Here is a 17,779-nt window from a genome sequence, read left to right as displayed (position 1 = left end):
TGAGCGACATACTCAAACTGCTTTTTTTTAGTTACCAAAGGCCCAAAACTGGATAGTACAGCGATTTGACCCGTGGAACTGCGAAACCACACTGAGATGTCGGGCCTACACAAGAATATTTTCAACAGATATATTTTTGTGTCACAACAGTCAGGAGACACTACTGTTTTTCTTTACGGAAAAAAATACCAAAACCTGAATAATAGAGATTTTTTACCGTGGGATGGCAAAACCACAGTTATTGTTTACTGGGGTATACCACACTTTTTTAAATAGAGATATTTGCGGCTGAACAGTGAGCGACACACTCAAACTGCTTTTTTTTAGATACCAAAGGCCCAAACTGGATAGTACAGCGATTTGACCCGTGGAATTGCGAAACCACACTGGGATGTCGGGCCTACACAAGACTATTTTCAACAGATTTATTTTTGTGTCTCAACAGTCAGGAGACACTACTGTTTTTCTTTACGGAAAAAAATACCAAAACCTGAATAATAGAGATTTTTTACCGTGGGATGGCAAAACCACAGTTATTGTTTATTGGAGTATACCACACTTTTTTAAATAGAGATATTTGCGGCTGAACAGTGAGCGACACACTCAAACTGCTTTTTTTTTTAGATACCAAAGGCCCAAAACTGGATAGTACAGCATTTGACCCATGGAACTGCGAAACCACACTGGGATGTCGGGCCTACACAAGACTATTTTCAACAGATATATTTTTGTGTCTCAACAGTCAGGAGACACTACTGTTTTTCTTTACGGAAAAAACTACCAAAACCTGAATAATAGAGATTTTTTACCTTGGGATGGCAAAACCACAGTTATTGTTTATTGGGGTATACCACACTTTTTTAAATAGAGATATTTGCGGCTGAACAGTGAGTGACACACTCAAACTGCTTTTTTTTTTAGATACCAAAGGCCCAAAACTGGATAGTACAGCGATTTGACCCGTGGAACTGCGAAACCACACTGGGATGTCGGGCCTACACAAGACTATTTTCAACAGATATATTTTTGTGTCACAACAGTAAGGAGACACTACTGTTTTTCTTTACGGAAAAAACTACCAAAAGCTGAATAATAGAGATGTTTTACCGTGGGATGGCAAAACCACAGTTATTGTTTACTGGGGTATACCACACTTTTTTTAAATAGAGATATTTGCGGCTGAACAGTGAGCGACACACTCAAACTGCTTTTTTTTTAGATACCAAAGAACCAAAACAGGATAGTACAGCGATTTGACCCGTGGAACTGCGAAACCACACTGGGATGTCGGGCCTACACAAGACTATTTTCAACAGATATATTTTTGTGTCACAACAGTCAGGAAACACTACTGTTTTTCTTTACGGAAAAAACTACCAAAACCTGAATAATAGAGATTTTTTACCGTGGGATGGCAAAACCACAGTTATTGTTTACTGGGGTATACCACACTTTTTAAATAGAGATATTTGCGGCTGAACAGTGAGCGACACAATCAAACTGTTTTTTTTTTTAGATACAAATGGCCCAAAATGGATAATACAGAGGTTTGAACCGTGGAAGTGCAAAACAACACTTCTGTTTCCCTAGCCTACACCAGACTATTTTCAACAGTTATATTTGTGTCTGAAAAATCAGAGACACGCTTTTTTTTTTGGGTGGGGGGGGACACACCAAAAGGTTAATAAGACGGGTATTTGTACAGTGTGCAGGAGGAAGAAAAAAGGAGGATTTAGATGAAATAAAAAGGATTTTTCCTGGCCCCCGACACCTGGTGCTAAGTCCAGCAATTTTAGCAACAGGAGTACACAGGACTGTAATGCAGCGTTTGCTGGTATAACCACTGTGTCTCCTATACAGCCTGCCTGCCTGGTATCTGGGATGGATATTAGTCCTGAAAAGGACTGTTTGTTTGTTCTGGCAGCCTTTACAGACCCTACACTAACTATTTCGCAGTTTATATCTCTCCCTAAATCAGCAGCGCTGTCCCTACACTGTCTAATCCGGAGCGACTGTGTCCAAGATGGCGGTGCCCCGTTTTAAATACTCGAGGTGACGCTGTGCGGCCAGCCAATCACTGTAATGCCCACAACCAACATGACTGCAGCATTACAGTGACTGGCTGGCAATCCCTGCATGTTCATTGGCTCTGTAAAGAGCGCCAAACATGCAGGGCGGAGACCCGAGCTCCCGCCCGAGTAACCCGGAAATGCTCGATGCTCGCCGAACATCCCGAGTAGCATGATGCTCGGGCGAGTACCGAGCAGTGTCGAGCATGTTCGCTCAACACTACTAGCCTTCACTAGCTTTTAAAATCGGGGACCACCCCAAAAAAATGTTGTGGGGTCCCCCCTATTTTAATAGCTAGCAAAGGCTAGGCAGACAGCTGGGGCTGATATTAATAGCCCAGGAAGGGTGCCATGAATATTGGCTCCCTCCCAGGCTAGAAACACCAGCCGTCAGCCGCCCCAGAAATGGCGCATCCATAGGATGTGCCAATTCTGGCACTTAGCCTCGCTCTTCCCACTGCCCTGTAGCGCTGGCAGTGGGGTAATAGGGTTGGGGTTGATGTCAGCTTATAATGCCAGCTGAAATCAAGCCCAGGTTAGTAATGGAGAGGCGTCTATAAGACACCCCCATTACTAACCCCATAGTCAAAGTTAAAAAAAAAAACACAAACACCCAGAATAAAGTCCTTTAATTGAAATAAAGACACAATTCTTTATTGTTCTAAATTAAACCATACTTACCATCACGCCCATTCCAGCTGAAGCCAACGATCTCCTGCAATAAAAGAAAAACAATAAAGCAACATCATCCTTACCTTTCGATGGTTCCCAGGACAGCTCCAGCTCTGCTACATCAAGATGACAGGCTGGATCGCAGCCGAAAGCTGGCATCCAGCCTGTCATCCCGCGGACACTGAGAAGCGCAGGCATGCTTGCGCTCCTCAGTTTCTGGCTGTGACGGCATCCAGATGAGCCGAAAATGAACTCAGCTCACCTCATGCACGTCACTGACAGCGTGGGAGAATTCTCCTGCGCATGCGCTGAGCGTGAGAGACTCGGCTCATCTGGATGCCGTCACAGCCTAACACTGAGGAGCGCAAGCATGCCTGCGCTTCTCAGTGTCTGCGGGATGACAGGCTGGATGGCAGCTTTCTGCTGCGGTCCAGTCTGTCATCTCGATGTAGCAGAGCTGGAGCTGTCCTGGGAACCATCGAAAGGTAAGGATGATGTTGCTTTATTATTTTTCTTTTATTGCAGGAGATCGTTGGCTTCAGCTGGAATGGGCGTGATGGTATGTATGGTTTAATTTAGAACAATAAAGAATTGTGTCTTTATTTCAATTAAAGGACTTTATTCTGGGTGTTTGTGTTTTTTTTTAAATACTTTACTAGAAATTCATGGCGGTCATGTCTAATATTGGCGTGACCCCATGAATTTCGGGCTTAGGGCCAGCTGATAAATCCAAGTTGGCCCTAACCCCTTTATTACCCAGTGAGCCACCGCACCAGGGCCCTGGATGAGTTGGGTACAGCGCCAGAAGATGGCGCTTCTATGAACACGCCATTTTCCGGGGTGGCTGCGGACTGCAGTTCGCAGCAGGGGGACCCACAAAGCTTGGGCCACCCTGCGCTGTGGATTCCAGCCCCCAGCTGCTTAGTTGTACCTGGCTGGACACAAAAATAGGGCGAAGCCCCACGTTTTTTTTTTTTTTTAATTTATTTCATGAAATAATTAAAAAAAAAGGGCTTCCCTATATTTTTGTGTCCGGACAGGTACAAATAGGCAGCTGGGAGTTGGGGGCAGCCCGTTCCTGGATTCTGTACCTGGCTGGCATACAAAAATATGGCAAAGCCCACGTCAAAATTTTTGGGAAAAATTTATTATAAAATAAATAATAATTTAGAGACTGCATCTTTATTAACCCCTCAAGTGTCATTTAGTGTTAAAATAAAGGATTTATTAAAAAAAAAATTGGTGTGGGATCCCCCATAATTTTAGTCTCTAGCGGTGGTTAAGCAGACAGCCGGGGCAGATGTTTGAAGCCTGGGAAGGGGGTAATACCCACGGAGCTTCCCAGGCTACTAATATCAGCCCCCAGCTGAATACTTAGCCTTTACTAGCTATTAAAATGGGAGACCCCCCCGAAAAAATGACGTGTGGTCCCCCCTATTTTAATAGCTAGCAAAGGTTAGGCAGACAGCTGGGGGCTGATATTAATAGCCCAGGAAGGGTGCCATGAATATTGGCCCCCTCCCAGGCTAGAAACACCAGCCGTCAGCCGCCCAAGAAATGGCGCATCCATAGGATGCGCCAATTCTGGCACTTAGCCTCGCTCTTCCACGCTGCCCTGGGGACAGGTAATGTATAAACTAATTTATTTTAGGTAACCACTGTCCACCAATGACATGTATTTAAAATTTATTGGGGACACAGTAGGGCAATTTAAATAGCAGGATCAGGCTGATGGGAACTACTGCTCCCATCGAGCTGATCCTGCTGGCACGAGTTGACGGGGGACAGACATAGGCCGATGGGAGTAGTAGTGTCACATCGGCCTATGTCGGCCTGCACGCACACACTAATCATGACGGGTCTGATGGTCTGGGAGGTGAGGCTGACCTGTGTGGCCGTGGGAAACTTCATGTGAGTTCATGCAGTCAAGCATCAACTCACATGAACCCTCTGAGGGCACCGCGGCGACTTCCAATGAACAGCTGATCAGCATCACCTGATACCTCAGCTGTTCATTTGAAATAACCGGCGGGAAAGCGCAACACAGAACGGGAAAGCCGGTGGTGAAGTCTTTTCATTGCCGGCTTCCCCGCCCGGGTCCTTCACTCCCCGCTCCTTGGTGCTGTGCTCCCCGCCCGGTCCTAACTTACGATCAGGATGGGAGGTGGCGAGGGGAGCGGAGAATCGGGGTGGGAGGCTGTGGGGAAGCGAGCATGGCGCTGAGTGATTGTTTAAAAGCCGGCGGGCGGTAAAAAGCCGCCGGCTTTTAAACAATCAGGAGAATTCTCCCACGCTGGGATGGCATTGAGATGACAGGCTGGATCGCAGCTGAGCGCTGCCATCCTGCTTGTCATCCTTCAGAGACACTGCAGAGCGCAGGCATTATGGGAACTTCCGATTCCGGTATCCGATATTGTAAAAATATCGGAACTCAGTATCGGAACTTCGATACCGCGAATATCGGCCGGTACCCGATATTACAGTATCGGAATGCTCAACACTAGTGAGGATACCTAAGGGTCCTAAAGGGAAATGTATAATCCCCATGCAAGGTAAGGATCACCGCTGGGTCCTATAGAGAGAAAAATCATAAAAGGATCAGGGAGATGTTTGAAAGGCCAATTGCAGTGACCTTCTACAGCCGGACACCGTATGACTGTCTGTCAACTCTGGCATACCTGTGACACTCGTACAAGGAGTACAATAGAAGCAGTGCACAACAGAGTTCTATGCTGAAATGTACTCTGCTGTCTTTTTCTGTACCTCACTAATGGCACAAAAAAAAATATGCTGGAAGGTCGATTGCACAGCCACACAGGATCCTATCTATCTAAACTATCTGACTTAGAAGCAACCGCCTAGCTAAAATCTCTCAGTATCCTGGAGCAGCATCAGGAGCATCCTCTCTGACCTATTAGGGCATGTGCACATGGTCACTATTGGCAGCGCTTTGAATGCAGCATACTTTATGTGGCATCCACAGCGCTGCACGCAGGTGAATCCGCATGTGTTCATTGAACCATGCTTATTCACCGCAACCTATACATTACAGTGATTTAATTTGAAATTGACATGCTGCGGTTTGTAAAGACTCGCCGCATGTCCGTGTCCGCTGGTGATTCGCAGGAGCACAGAGACGCATAGTGGGCATGGGATTTCTTGGAATATCATCCACTATGCTGTAACATCAGGCCACTGCAGATTGCAAGCAGCGCAAGTGCACTGCGTCCAATCCGCAGCGATTACTGATCGTGTGCACGTACCCTTATACTGACAAAATGCCCCTAAAACAACATGTCCACTCTTTATATAGAGAGGGACATGTGATTTCAGCAGCCAATGGCACAAGCCCTTGTGTCTGGACATTGTGGATGGTTCCTGTGTCCTGATTGGCAAATTGCACATATGTTAGGAAAGAAAAAAAATGAGATTTCAAGCAGGCTGCTCCTCTGACCTCTCCACGCTATCTCCCCTCGCCAAACACGTCTTCCCCACTCATTATACTCCACCACTATCCTAGCCAAAGTGCTAAAAATACTGTAGTGGAAATGCAATCATTTCCGGCACTTTTACAGAATTTTGCCTATTTAAGTAAAAATGCTCATGTGTCTGATCACGAATCCGAATGTGCAATGTTCGTGACGAATTTGAAATTGAAGAATGTAATTTATTTAGGGAGGCACTGGGAATGGTTGGCTCCTCTCTAGTTATAGGGCATTTTAGTTAGTCACCACATTCAGTGTATACCAATTGCATTTATTAAAAACAATTTTCACCAAAAATAGCCACATAATTCCACCTTTTCTCATGGAATCAATAATACCATACGCAAAACAAAATGAAATGAAAAATACAATACACAATATCTCATTAAAATACATTACCCAGTGCTTCATTAAATAAATAATATTTCTGTATACACAATGCTACAGAAAGAAATACTGAAATAAATAATTATAAACACTGTACCACCTAAATATAAGCATGCCCCCAGAAAAGTGAAAGCTTCTAATCTGTCCCAGTTTCAACACTGTCATCTAGAAAAGCTGGATTTGTCATTGACTTAGGTGGCACAATGACCAACTACTGAAGTGTACAAGTGCTAAATGGTGGGGCAGGAAGCAAACTGACCCCTTGCACTGGTAGGCGTCTGGCCATTCAATTGTATCTGGATTTTTAATACAGGGATACTGAATTGCAAAAATTATTTCTTCTGTTTCAAGGACAAACTGAAGAAGAAGAACAGATTGTAAGAAAACTATAATCAAAGTAATGTGTTCAATTTTGGAAGAAAAAATTCATCAAATTGAGATTGGAATAGATTTTTTTTTCACTTTGAATACAAATGTGTTAAATTATCTATACCGTCTAATTAAGGTGGTCATGTTAATGTCAGTGACATTTTGTTGTTAAATAAATACTACTATTAATATTTCTTTCAAAAGATGTATATGTTTTCTCTAATTAGTTTTTACATATTAGTAAGAATAATTTGGCTGCAGGTTTGTTTTTGGAGAAATAAATCCAACAGAAGGCTAAAAATATTTAAATGTGTTATTTACCAGCAATTAATCTAAGCGTGGTTATAGTAAATGAACACTTGCATCAAGAAATAACATTCAATTATGCAAAAAATTGTGTCACTAATTCATTTTTCTTTATAACAACAATAAAAATAACGACTCGCTAAATAATAAAACTTTTTCAATTAGAAACTAAGGAGAGAAAATTGAAAATTTTAAAACAGAATTATAATTTACAAAGTCAATGTTAATCTTTATGAAACAGTCAACACAATGACATATGCTATTCAATTAGTCTTGTTATCTCTTCTGGTGCCATCTTTGACATTCCTTATAAGCATCCTGAATAGTGTTGAGCGAGCACTAAAATGCTCGGGTGCTCAAAGCTCGGGCCGAGCTCACCGTGATACTCGGGTGCTCGACCCGAGCAACGAGCCCAATGTTAGTCTATGGGAGACCCGAGTATTTTTGCGGCGGCACCCCCGGCAGTCTGTAGAAGGCCTAAAAAGTGCCCATAACGATAGTGACAGTGCTAAAATGACATGAGGACAGCATGAGGATCGCCCCAGGAAGCATTTCTGACCTCCAGGTCACTGCTGTCAACCACGTGGTCAGAGGTATTAAGCCACTTTTACGGGCTCACAATAAAAAGTTCAAAAACGAAACTGAAACTCCTTTCCTGTGAAATATGTTAAGGAACATCCTTTCCATGGTAAAGACTTCTGTATAAGGTAAAATAAATAACCCAAAACAAAAATACTTCTCCATACCTTGGGCTATGTTCACAAGTAGCATTTTTTATGCGCTTTTGCACTTTTGCATAGCTTTCAACCGTGACAAATGCATTCACCGGGAAATGTAATTTTAACATTTTACAACCTTATCTGGCCATGTGCTGTGTGAAACATGCATACAGTGCTGAAAAGACATGGGAACAGCATAGGGAAGACCCCTGGAAGCATCTCAGACACCCAGGTCACTGCCTAAAAGTGTGCCCATCAGAAGTGATCCTTGCCACATCAGAAGATGCAGACTTGCAAATATTCCAGTGCAAGTCCTTGTCCCAGGGCACTGTTCTATTGTACCTCCCCAATTCCTTGTAATGCAAGCACAAGTATGCAGCCTGCCACCCACCCACCCCAAGCTGCAATACCATATTGCTTTCTTGCTTGCACTTGAAATTGGGCCTTTTAGGCATGTGGAGGAGAAATCTGGCCACCATGTCATGGCTGCGTCGGCGGCCTGGTATCAATACTCAGTCCCCAGCTGCCCGGCGGCCGGGTGTCCACGCTTGGTCCCCAGTGGCCAGGGGGCGGCCGTGTGTCCATACTTGGTCCCCAGCCGCCCCGCGGCCGGGTGCCTACACACGGTCCCCAGCCGCTGGGGGCGGCCGGGTGTCCATAGACGGTCCCCAGCCGCCCCTATTTGAAGAACAGCCTAACCACAAACACGTGGACAAGTGAATGTGGCCAGGGATGGTCCATCTGACTGATGCGGTCACACTGGGTTAATATTGTGGAAGTCAGGACTCAGTTAGATACTGGGATGCAACACGTCCTCCAGACATATAGTATTGCGGGTCCTGGGTCAATCAAGCATCAACACAAAGTTCAGAAGGTAGACAGCAGCAGTGGTCGGCCTCCTACACAATGAGTAAATTATTCATGATCATGAGGCCATCCATCTCCTTAGCTTTCTGTTCCTTGGAATGCAAGTGCATGTATGTAGTAGGGGATAGGCCTGAGGTGGTCAACATTTTGGCGCATATCCCACGTTCTCCGAGGATTGCTGGATGTTTTCCTGCTACTATCCAAGTTCTATGACTCCCGTTAAAACTAAGCTTCAGGTGATGAATGATGGATGAGGTGGTGGCAAAGGAGAATGAGCAGGAGGAACAGGGACCATTCACATCAATATCAGGCCAGTCAACCACACATGTCTTGTAGGATATGTTTCTGTAACAAAAGGAGCAGTTCAGCTACACAGTTATAGGGCATACAGTGAGTGCAATGCCTATCAAAAATTTCGAAGCACTCTATTGCCCCTTGGAAGTGACATGGAGATCAGAGGGCCTTAACTAAACCTTTCTTTCCATTTATAGCAACTGGGTCTCCTGTACACTGTTGGCCTAAGCAGTGAATGGAAGGCTTTCCAAAAATTATGAGGAACTGCAATGCCCCTAGAAACAGACGTTGATTACAGCGTACTAAAAACCTTCTACCCATAATTGGGGAGTGTGTCTCCCTTAGTGTTCGCCTATGCATTGAAAAGCAAAAGATGACTAAAATTAGGAGGAAGTGCAATGCCCAATGGAGGAGTCATGGAGGTTAGAGGTAATTAAAAACAACATTTCAATGCCCCTTGGAAGAGCTGTGGAGTTCAGAGAGGTTTAACAAGACACTTTTAATGCCCCTTGGAAGAGTGGTGGAGGTCACAGTAGCTTAACAGGACAGTTTTAATGCCCCTTGGTAGAGTGGTGGAGGTCACAGTAGCTTAACAAGACGGTTTTAATGCCCTTGGAAGAGTGGTGGAGGTCACAGTGATATAAAAAGACAATATCAATACCCCTTGGTAGAGTGGTGGAGGTCACAGTAGCTTATCAAGACGCTTTTAATGCCCCTTGGAAGAGATGTGCAGGTCACAGTAGCTTAACAAGACGGTTTTAATGCCCCTTGGAAGAGGGGTGGAGGTCGCAGTAGCTTGACAAGACGGTTTTAATGCCCCTTGGAAGAGACGTGGAGGTCAGAGTGGTTTAACAAGATGGTTTTAATGCCCCTTGGAGGAGACGTGGTGGTCACAGTAGCTTAACAAGATGGTTTTTATGCCCCTTTTAAGAGTGGTGGAGGTCGCAGTAGCTTAACAAGACGGTATCAATGCCCCTTAGAAGTGTGGTGGAGGTCGCAGTAGCTTAACAAGACAGTTTTAATGCCCCTTGGAAGAGACGTGGAGGTCACAGTGGAATAAAAAGACAATATAAATGCCCCTTGGAAGAGTGTTGAATGTCGCAATAGCTTAACAAGACGGTTCTAATGCCTCTTGGAAGAGTGGTGGAGGTCACAGTAGCTTAACAAGACAGTTTTAATGCCCCTTGGAAGAGACGAGGAGGTCACAGTGGAATAAAAAGACAATATAAACGCCCCTTGGAAGAGTGGTGGAGGTCGCAGTAGCTTAACAAGATTGTTTTAATGCCCTTTGGAAGTGTGGTGGAGGTCGCAGTAGCTTAACAAGGCAGTTTTAATGTCCCTTGGAAGAGATGTGGAGGTCACAGTAGCTTAACAAGATGTTTTTAATGCCCCTTGGAAGAGACGTGGAGGTCACAGTGGAATATAAAGACAATATCAATGCCCCTTGGAAGAGTGGTGGAGGTCGCAGTAGCTTAACAAGACTATTTTAATGCCCCTTACAAGAGCCATGCAGTACAGCATATTCAAAACATTATTCACATTATTGGGGAGTGGGTCTCCCATAGTCTTTGCCTATGCCTTCCAAGCAAAAGCTGCCAAAAATTAGGACGAAGGAACTAGCATTGCTGGCAAACAAGAACCATGCAGTACAGCATATTCAAAACATTATTTACATTATTGGGGAGTGTGTCTCCCATAGTCTTTGCCTATGCCTTCCAAGCAAAAGCTGCCAAAAATTAGGACGTAGGAACTTGCATTGCTGGCAAACAAGAACCATGCAGTACAGCATATTCAAAATATTATTGCCATTATTAGGGAGTGGGTCTCCCATAGTCTTTGCCTATGCCTTCCATGCAAAAGCTGCCAAAAATTAGGACGGAGGAACTTGCAATGCTGGCAAACAAGAGCCATGCAGAAGAGCATATTCAAAACATTATTCCCAATATTGGGGAGTGGGTCTCCCATAGTCTTTGCCTATGCCTTCCAAGCAAAAGCTGCCAAAAATTAGGACAGAGGAACTTGCAATGCTGGCAACACGGACCACGGTCACCCTGGTGGTATAGTGGTGGTGGAGGCTGAGGATAAGGAGAAGAGCAAAATATAGCCGAAATGAGGAAGCGTATACCCATGTGTGGGTGTGAAGCGGTGCATGGGAATACACCTCCCGAAATAACACAGTGTATTTGACTTTATGTTATTCTGCTGTCATTTGGTGGTGATGAGAAGTCTGGCCCAATCCAGCCCTTGTTCATTTTGATAAGGGTCAGCTTGTCAGCATTGTCAGTTGACAGGCGAGTGCGCTTGTCAGTTATAATTCCCCCAACGGCGCTAAAAACACGCTCCGATAACATGCTAGTGGCAGGGCAGGCCAGGACCTCCAAGGCTTACAGAGCGAGTGCATTCCAAGTGTCCTGCTTGGATACCCAATAATTAAAAGGCACAGAGGAATCACTTAGAATGCTGTTACGGTCAACAAGGTTCTCTCTCACCATCGTTTGAAACTTTCCACTCCTTGTGAGAGTACCCCGCGCCTCAGGGTCTGTAAGCTGGGCGGGTCTCAGAAAACTGTCCCAGAATGTTGACAGTGTTCCCCTGCCTCTGCTGGATTGGAATTGCGTCTCTATCGCCTGTACGCCTTGGTTGGTCAACGAACTGTGACCTCTGCTGCTAGCGTGTTCAGATGGGAATTTTTTTAACAATTCTGCAGCAAGGGCCTTCTGGTACTGCCCCATTTTTGTAGACCTCTCCACCTCAGGAATAAGAGAGTGAAAGTTCTCCTTGTAGCGGGGGTCTAAAAGTTTCAACAACCAGTAATGACTGTCACCCAACATTTTGACAACGGGAGGGTCACGGTTAAGGCAGCGTAACAAAGTCAGCCATGCGTGCCAGACTGGTAATGGTCAAGACTTCCATGTTCTCACCAAGATGACGACTGACCATGCTCTCCTCCTCCTCCTCCCCCCTGTCCTCAGGCCACCCACGCTGAACTGACGGTATGACAGTTGTACAGGTACTACCGTCTACAGCGCATGATACCAGCTCCTGTTCTTCCTCATCCTCCAACTCCTCCTCTCCCTCATTGTCCCCCAATGCACATTGGGATGAGATGAGGCTGGGCTGTGTGTTTTCGCCCTTTATGGCTTAATGATCCTTCTCATCATACCCTGGCTGCAATGCCTCCTCTTTAATTCTCTTCAGAGAGCATTGCAAAAGACAAACAAGTGAGATGCTGATGCTAATGATGGCTTTATCGCCACTCACCATCTTGGTGGACTCCTCAAAGTTTGTCAGGATGGTACATATGTCAGACATCCAGGTCCACTCCTGAGGTCTTATGTGTGGAGTCTGACCTGAATATCGACGGCCTTGTTGCAGCTGGTACTCCACAACTGCTCTCTTCTGCTCACAAATCCTTTGCAACATGAGGAGGGTAGAGTTCCAATGTGTGGCGACATCACACACCAGTCAGTGTGCCGGAAGCTGCAAACGCTGCTGCAACACAGCAAGGGCGGCGGAAGCTGTGGCCGACTACCGAAAATGAGCTGACAGGCGGCGTACTTTGATGAGCGGATCTGGCAACTCGGGGTACAATTTAAGAAACCGCTGAACCATGAGGTTAAGCACATGAGCCAGGCATGGTACGTGTGTGATCTCGCCTCGCCTCAGAGCTGCCACCAGGTTACGGCCATTGTCACACACGACCATGCCAGAATGTAGGTTCAGTGGTTTCAGCCACAGATCTGCCTGTTCTTTCACAGCTATTCACAACTAACAAGCAGTGTGAGGTTTATCACCTAAGCTTATGAGTTGCAGCACAGCCTGTTGCCGCTTGGCTGAGGCAGTACTGCAGTGCTTCCAACTTTTAACTGATGTGGTGATATCTGAGATGGAGGCTGAACATGACGAGGAGGAGGAGGATGATGCGCAGGAATTGTACACTGGGGGGGAAACTCTGACTGACATAGGGCCTGCCATCCTCGGTGTGGGGAGGATGTGCTCTGTCCCATGGTCCGACTGGGTCCCGGCTTCCACTATGTTTACCCAGTGTGCCGTCCGGGAGATGTACCATCCCTGACCACAAGCACTTGTCCACGTGTCCGTTGTCAGATGGACTCTCCCAGTAAATGCGTTGTTGAGGGCACGGCAGATGTTTTGGGACACGTGCTTGTGTAGTGCGGGGATGGCACACCGGGCAAAATAGTGTCGGCTGGGGACCGAGTACCGAGGGACGGCCACCGCCGTAAGGTTGCGGAAGGATTCCGTCTCCACCAGCCTAAAAGGCAGCATTTCCAACTCAAGCAGTCGTGAAATGTGCGAATTTAGGACTGTGGCCTGTGGGGCGTTGGCTGCGAATTTGCGCTTTTGTTCAAAGGTTCGCTGTGGTGGGATGTGGACCTGGACATTGATGCTGTTTCTTGAGTGGCGTTGGCTGCGAACATGCGCTTTTGTTCAAAGGTTCGCTGCGGTGGGACGTGGACCTGGACGTTGATGCTGTTTCTTGAGAAACTGCCATAACAAGTGAAGACTGAGAGGAGTGGGCATCTTTGTATGCAGTATGGACAGAGGATTGCCTTGTATGCACAACAGGGGGTTCTCTTACATGCACAACAGCTGAAGAAGCAGTGGTGACACCCGCTGACACTGGTCGTGGATCCTGGGGTTCGCCCCACAAAGTCGGGTGCTTTGCTGCCATGTGCCTGATCATGCTGGTGGTGGTCAGGCTGGTAGTTTTGTCACCCCTGCTGATGCTGGCTTGGCAGGTGGTACAAATGGCCTTTTTGGGGTTATCAGCAGAGTCTATAAAAAAATTCCAGACTCTAGAAGACCTACCGGTTGTACTGGCAACGTCCCTCATGTTGGTGTTACAGGGAACTGTTGCCCGCCTTCTGTGTGCGGCCACCACACTGCTTCTTCCTGCCTGTTGGGTTACTCTGCCTCCCTCACCCTGTGTGCTGCTGGCCTCGCTCTGCATGTCCTCTTGCCACGTTGGGTCAGTTACTAGATTATCCACCACCTCCTCCTCTTCCACTTGCACACCACGATCCTCCTCCTCACTTTGTGGCAATTGTGTCTCGTCATAGTCCACCTCTTCTGACAAATTGCCAGCATCGACTTCCTCTGGCCGTGGCTGTTCAAATATTTGGGCATCGCTTCATGGGATCTCCTCTTCCACCACTACAAGCTTAGCAGGCGAGGGGCACAAATATGGAAATGAACGAGTGAACAGCTCTTCAGAGTGTCAAAATGTGGGATCAGCTGCTGTCTGACGTCACTCGGCATGGTGGGAGGAAGGAGCATCAGTGTGAGGAGGAGTATGCGGTCGAGAATCACGGCTACTAAAACTTGACCGTGTGGATGACAGAACGGAGGTGGTGGTGCCCAGGTAACTGGGAGTATTATCTGCTATCAAATTAATAACCTGTTCACACTGATCAGTTCGCAATACTGGTGTTGTAGTGTGCTTCCCTAGTAATTCGGTCAAGAAGTGGGAGCGAGAAGATGTAACTGTTGGTCGTGGCACATTTTCACCTTGGCCATGGCCCCGTCCTCTACACGCACCATCACCAGAATGTCCAGTTCCACATCCCTTGCCACGTGCCTTGCCCATTGTAAATGAAGTAAAATAGCTTACACTCGCACTATCAATGGAAAAAGGGAAATAAACAGGAGATTAGAACCGTGGAAGAGGAAAACCAAGGTTCTATTTCTCTGGCCTACACCAGAATCTTTTAAACAAATATATTTGTGCCTGAACACTGAGCGAGACACTCAATTTTTTTATTTTTTATGTAAAAAAGGCAAAAAGGTGTATAATACAGAGATTTGAACCGTGGAACTGCAAAACCACAGTTATAGTTATGTGGCCTACACCAGAATCTTTTAAACAGATATACAGTATTTGTGTCTGAACAGTCAGGGAGACACTATTACTGTTTTTTTTACGGAAAAAATGCCAAAAGCAGGATAATACAGAGATTTGAACCATGTAACTGTAAAACAACAGTTCTAGTTATCTGCCCTACACCAGAATCTTTTAAACAGATATATTTGTGTCTGAACAGTCAGCGAGACACTATTACTGTTTTTTTTTACGGAAAAATGGCCAAAAGTTGGATAATACAGAAATTTGAACCGTGGAACTGCAAAACCAAAGTTCTAGTTATCTGGCCTACACCAGACTCTTTTAAACAGATATATTGGTGTCTGAACAGTCACAGACACACTCAATTTTTTTTTTTGGGGGTGGGATTACCAAACGTTTAATAAGACGCGTATTTGTACAGTCTGACTGAGGAAAAAAAAATACAGGATTTAGATGAGAAAAAAAAGAATTTTTCCTGGCCTCTGAAACCGGGGGATAAGTCTAACAATTTGACCAGCAGGAGCACACAGGACTGTAATGCACTGTTTGTTGGTATAACCACTGTGTCTCCTATACAGCCTGCCTGCCTGCCTGATATCTGGGATGGATATAAGTCCTAAGAAGGACTGTTTGTTTGATTTGGCAGGCTTTAGAGACCCTACACTACCTATTTCGCACTATATATCTCTCCCTAACTCAGCAGCACTGACCCTACACTGTCTGATCCCGGGCGACTGTGTCCAAGATGGCGGCGCCCGGTTTTAAATACTCGAGGTGACGCTGAGCGGCCAGCCAGTCACTGTAATGCCCACAAACAACATGGCTGCGGCATTACAGTGACTGGCTGGCAATCCCTGCATGTTCATTGGCTCTGTAAAGAGCGCGAAACGTGCAGAGCGGAGACCCGAGCTCCCGCCTGAGTAACCCGGAAATGCTCGGTGCTCGCCGAAAATCCCGAGTAGTGAGATGCTCGGGCGAGTACCGAGCAGTGTCGTGCATGATCGCTCAACACTAATCCTGAACTATTTTGGCTCTGTACAGTCCATCTGTTGCAGCACATACAAAAATCTAATGATTACATCTGCTTGCACTCTCTGCACTCTTTAATTTCTGGCAAATATACAGGAAGAGATAAGAGTAGAACTACTTGCAGGTTTATATAAGCTTAGGGGGCTCCTTTTTGCATAGGGTCATGCGCAGCATGTAAAATTGTAAAAACTGCAGGCGATAAATCTTGAAACATCATGTGTTTAACAAGTACACATATTTACTGTATACTGTTGCTACAAATAGTGCAGCAGTTTATGATAACAGTTATGATAACTAGTAACAAAACATTACATTAAACATATGTTCTTTTTTACAATGTAACCCTATGGTGGCAGATGGCATCTGTTAGAGGGATTCATTTAACTCAGACATCCTGTTATTTGTGTTAAACAGAAGCCAAAAGATTACAAAAATATAACACTACTAAAGTTGACTAACTGCTCAGAGCTTTTATAAAATTTAAGTTGATGGATGGTTGATCAGATCATCTGTAAGTCCAAAACATCTGAACAGGAAAGGAGTGAGATTGAGGATACCTTTGCAAATATTTCTAAATATCTAATTACTCCTTTATTTATTTTATTGAGTTCTCGTCTACCTTGGCACTGCTTTTAAAATCTCATAACTAACACTGAGTGTCCATGGACAAACATTTATAACATATGCAACCCATGACAGAGTATTGCAAAATCACGACTATCTCAAAATATGTTGAACCAAAATGAAAGGTAAGGATTGTGAAATCTATACATTATCTACAGATCTTTTTCCACTTATTTCTATTTGTGGTTAATTGAAGCTTTAGACACTTTAGGGTTTCCATGGAAAAAATACATATTTGCCTGTTTTCTGTTTAACTGCTGCTAATCAGTACTGTAAAAATACAGAGAACAACAAAATGTTCCAGTACGAAAGATTATTGAGATATAATAAAATATACATTTTTATTGAGTACAAACATGTAAAAACTAGTGATGAGAGAGCACTAAAATGCTCAGGTACTCGTTGCTCAGGTCGAGCAAATTGGAATACTCGGGTGCTCGACCTGAGCAACGAGCCCAATGTAAGTCTATAGGAAACTCGAGCATTTTTCAGGCGGCTCCCCCCGGCCGTCTGCAGAGAGCCTAAAAATTGCCCAAATCGATGGGAACAGTGCTCAAATGACATGGGGACAGCATGGGAAATATGTTAAGGAACATCCTTTCCATGACATGTACAATGTACATAAAGCAAAATAAATAACCAAAAGCAAAAATACTCCTCCACACCTTGGGCTATGTTCACACGTAGCGTTTTTGATGCGTTTTTGCACTTTTGCATTGCTTTCAACCAAGACAAATGCATTCACCAGGAAATTTAATTTTAACATTTTACAACCTTATCTGGCCATGTGGTGTGTGACACATCATTAGACACATGCATACAGTGCTGAAAAGACATGGGAACAGCATGGGGAAGACCTCTGGAAGCATCTCTGACTCCCTGGTCACTGCCTAAAAGTGTGTCCATCATAAGTGATCCTTGGCGCATGCGAAGATGCCTACCGCCATGAACCTGTCGTTGCAGACTTGCAACAATCACCATGTATGTCCTTGTCCCAGTGCAGCGTTCAGTTGTCCCTACCCCATTCCTTGGAATGCAAGCGCAAGTATGCAGGCAGCCAGCCATCCACCCACAGGCTGCAATACTATACTGCCA

Source organism: Phyllobates terribilis, unplaced genomic scaffold (assembly GCF_046119375.1).
Source record: "Phyllobates terribilis strain yellow unplaced genomic scaffold, ASM4611937v1 Scaffold_5__5_contigs__length_657084704, whole genome shotgun sequence".
In the NCBI taxonomy this organism is placed as follows: domain Eukaryota; kingdom Metazoa; phylum Chordata; class Amphibia; order Anura; family Dendrobatidae; genus Phyllobates; species Phyllobates terribilis.
Note: the sequence above shows the minus strand (reverse complement) of the source record.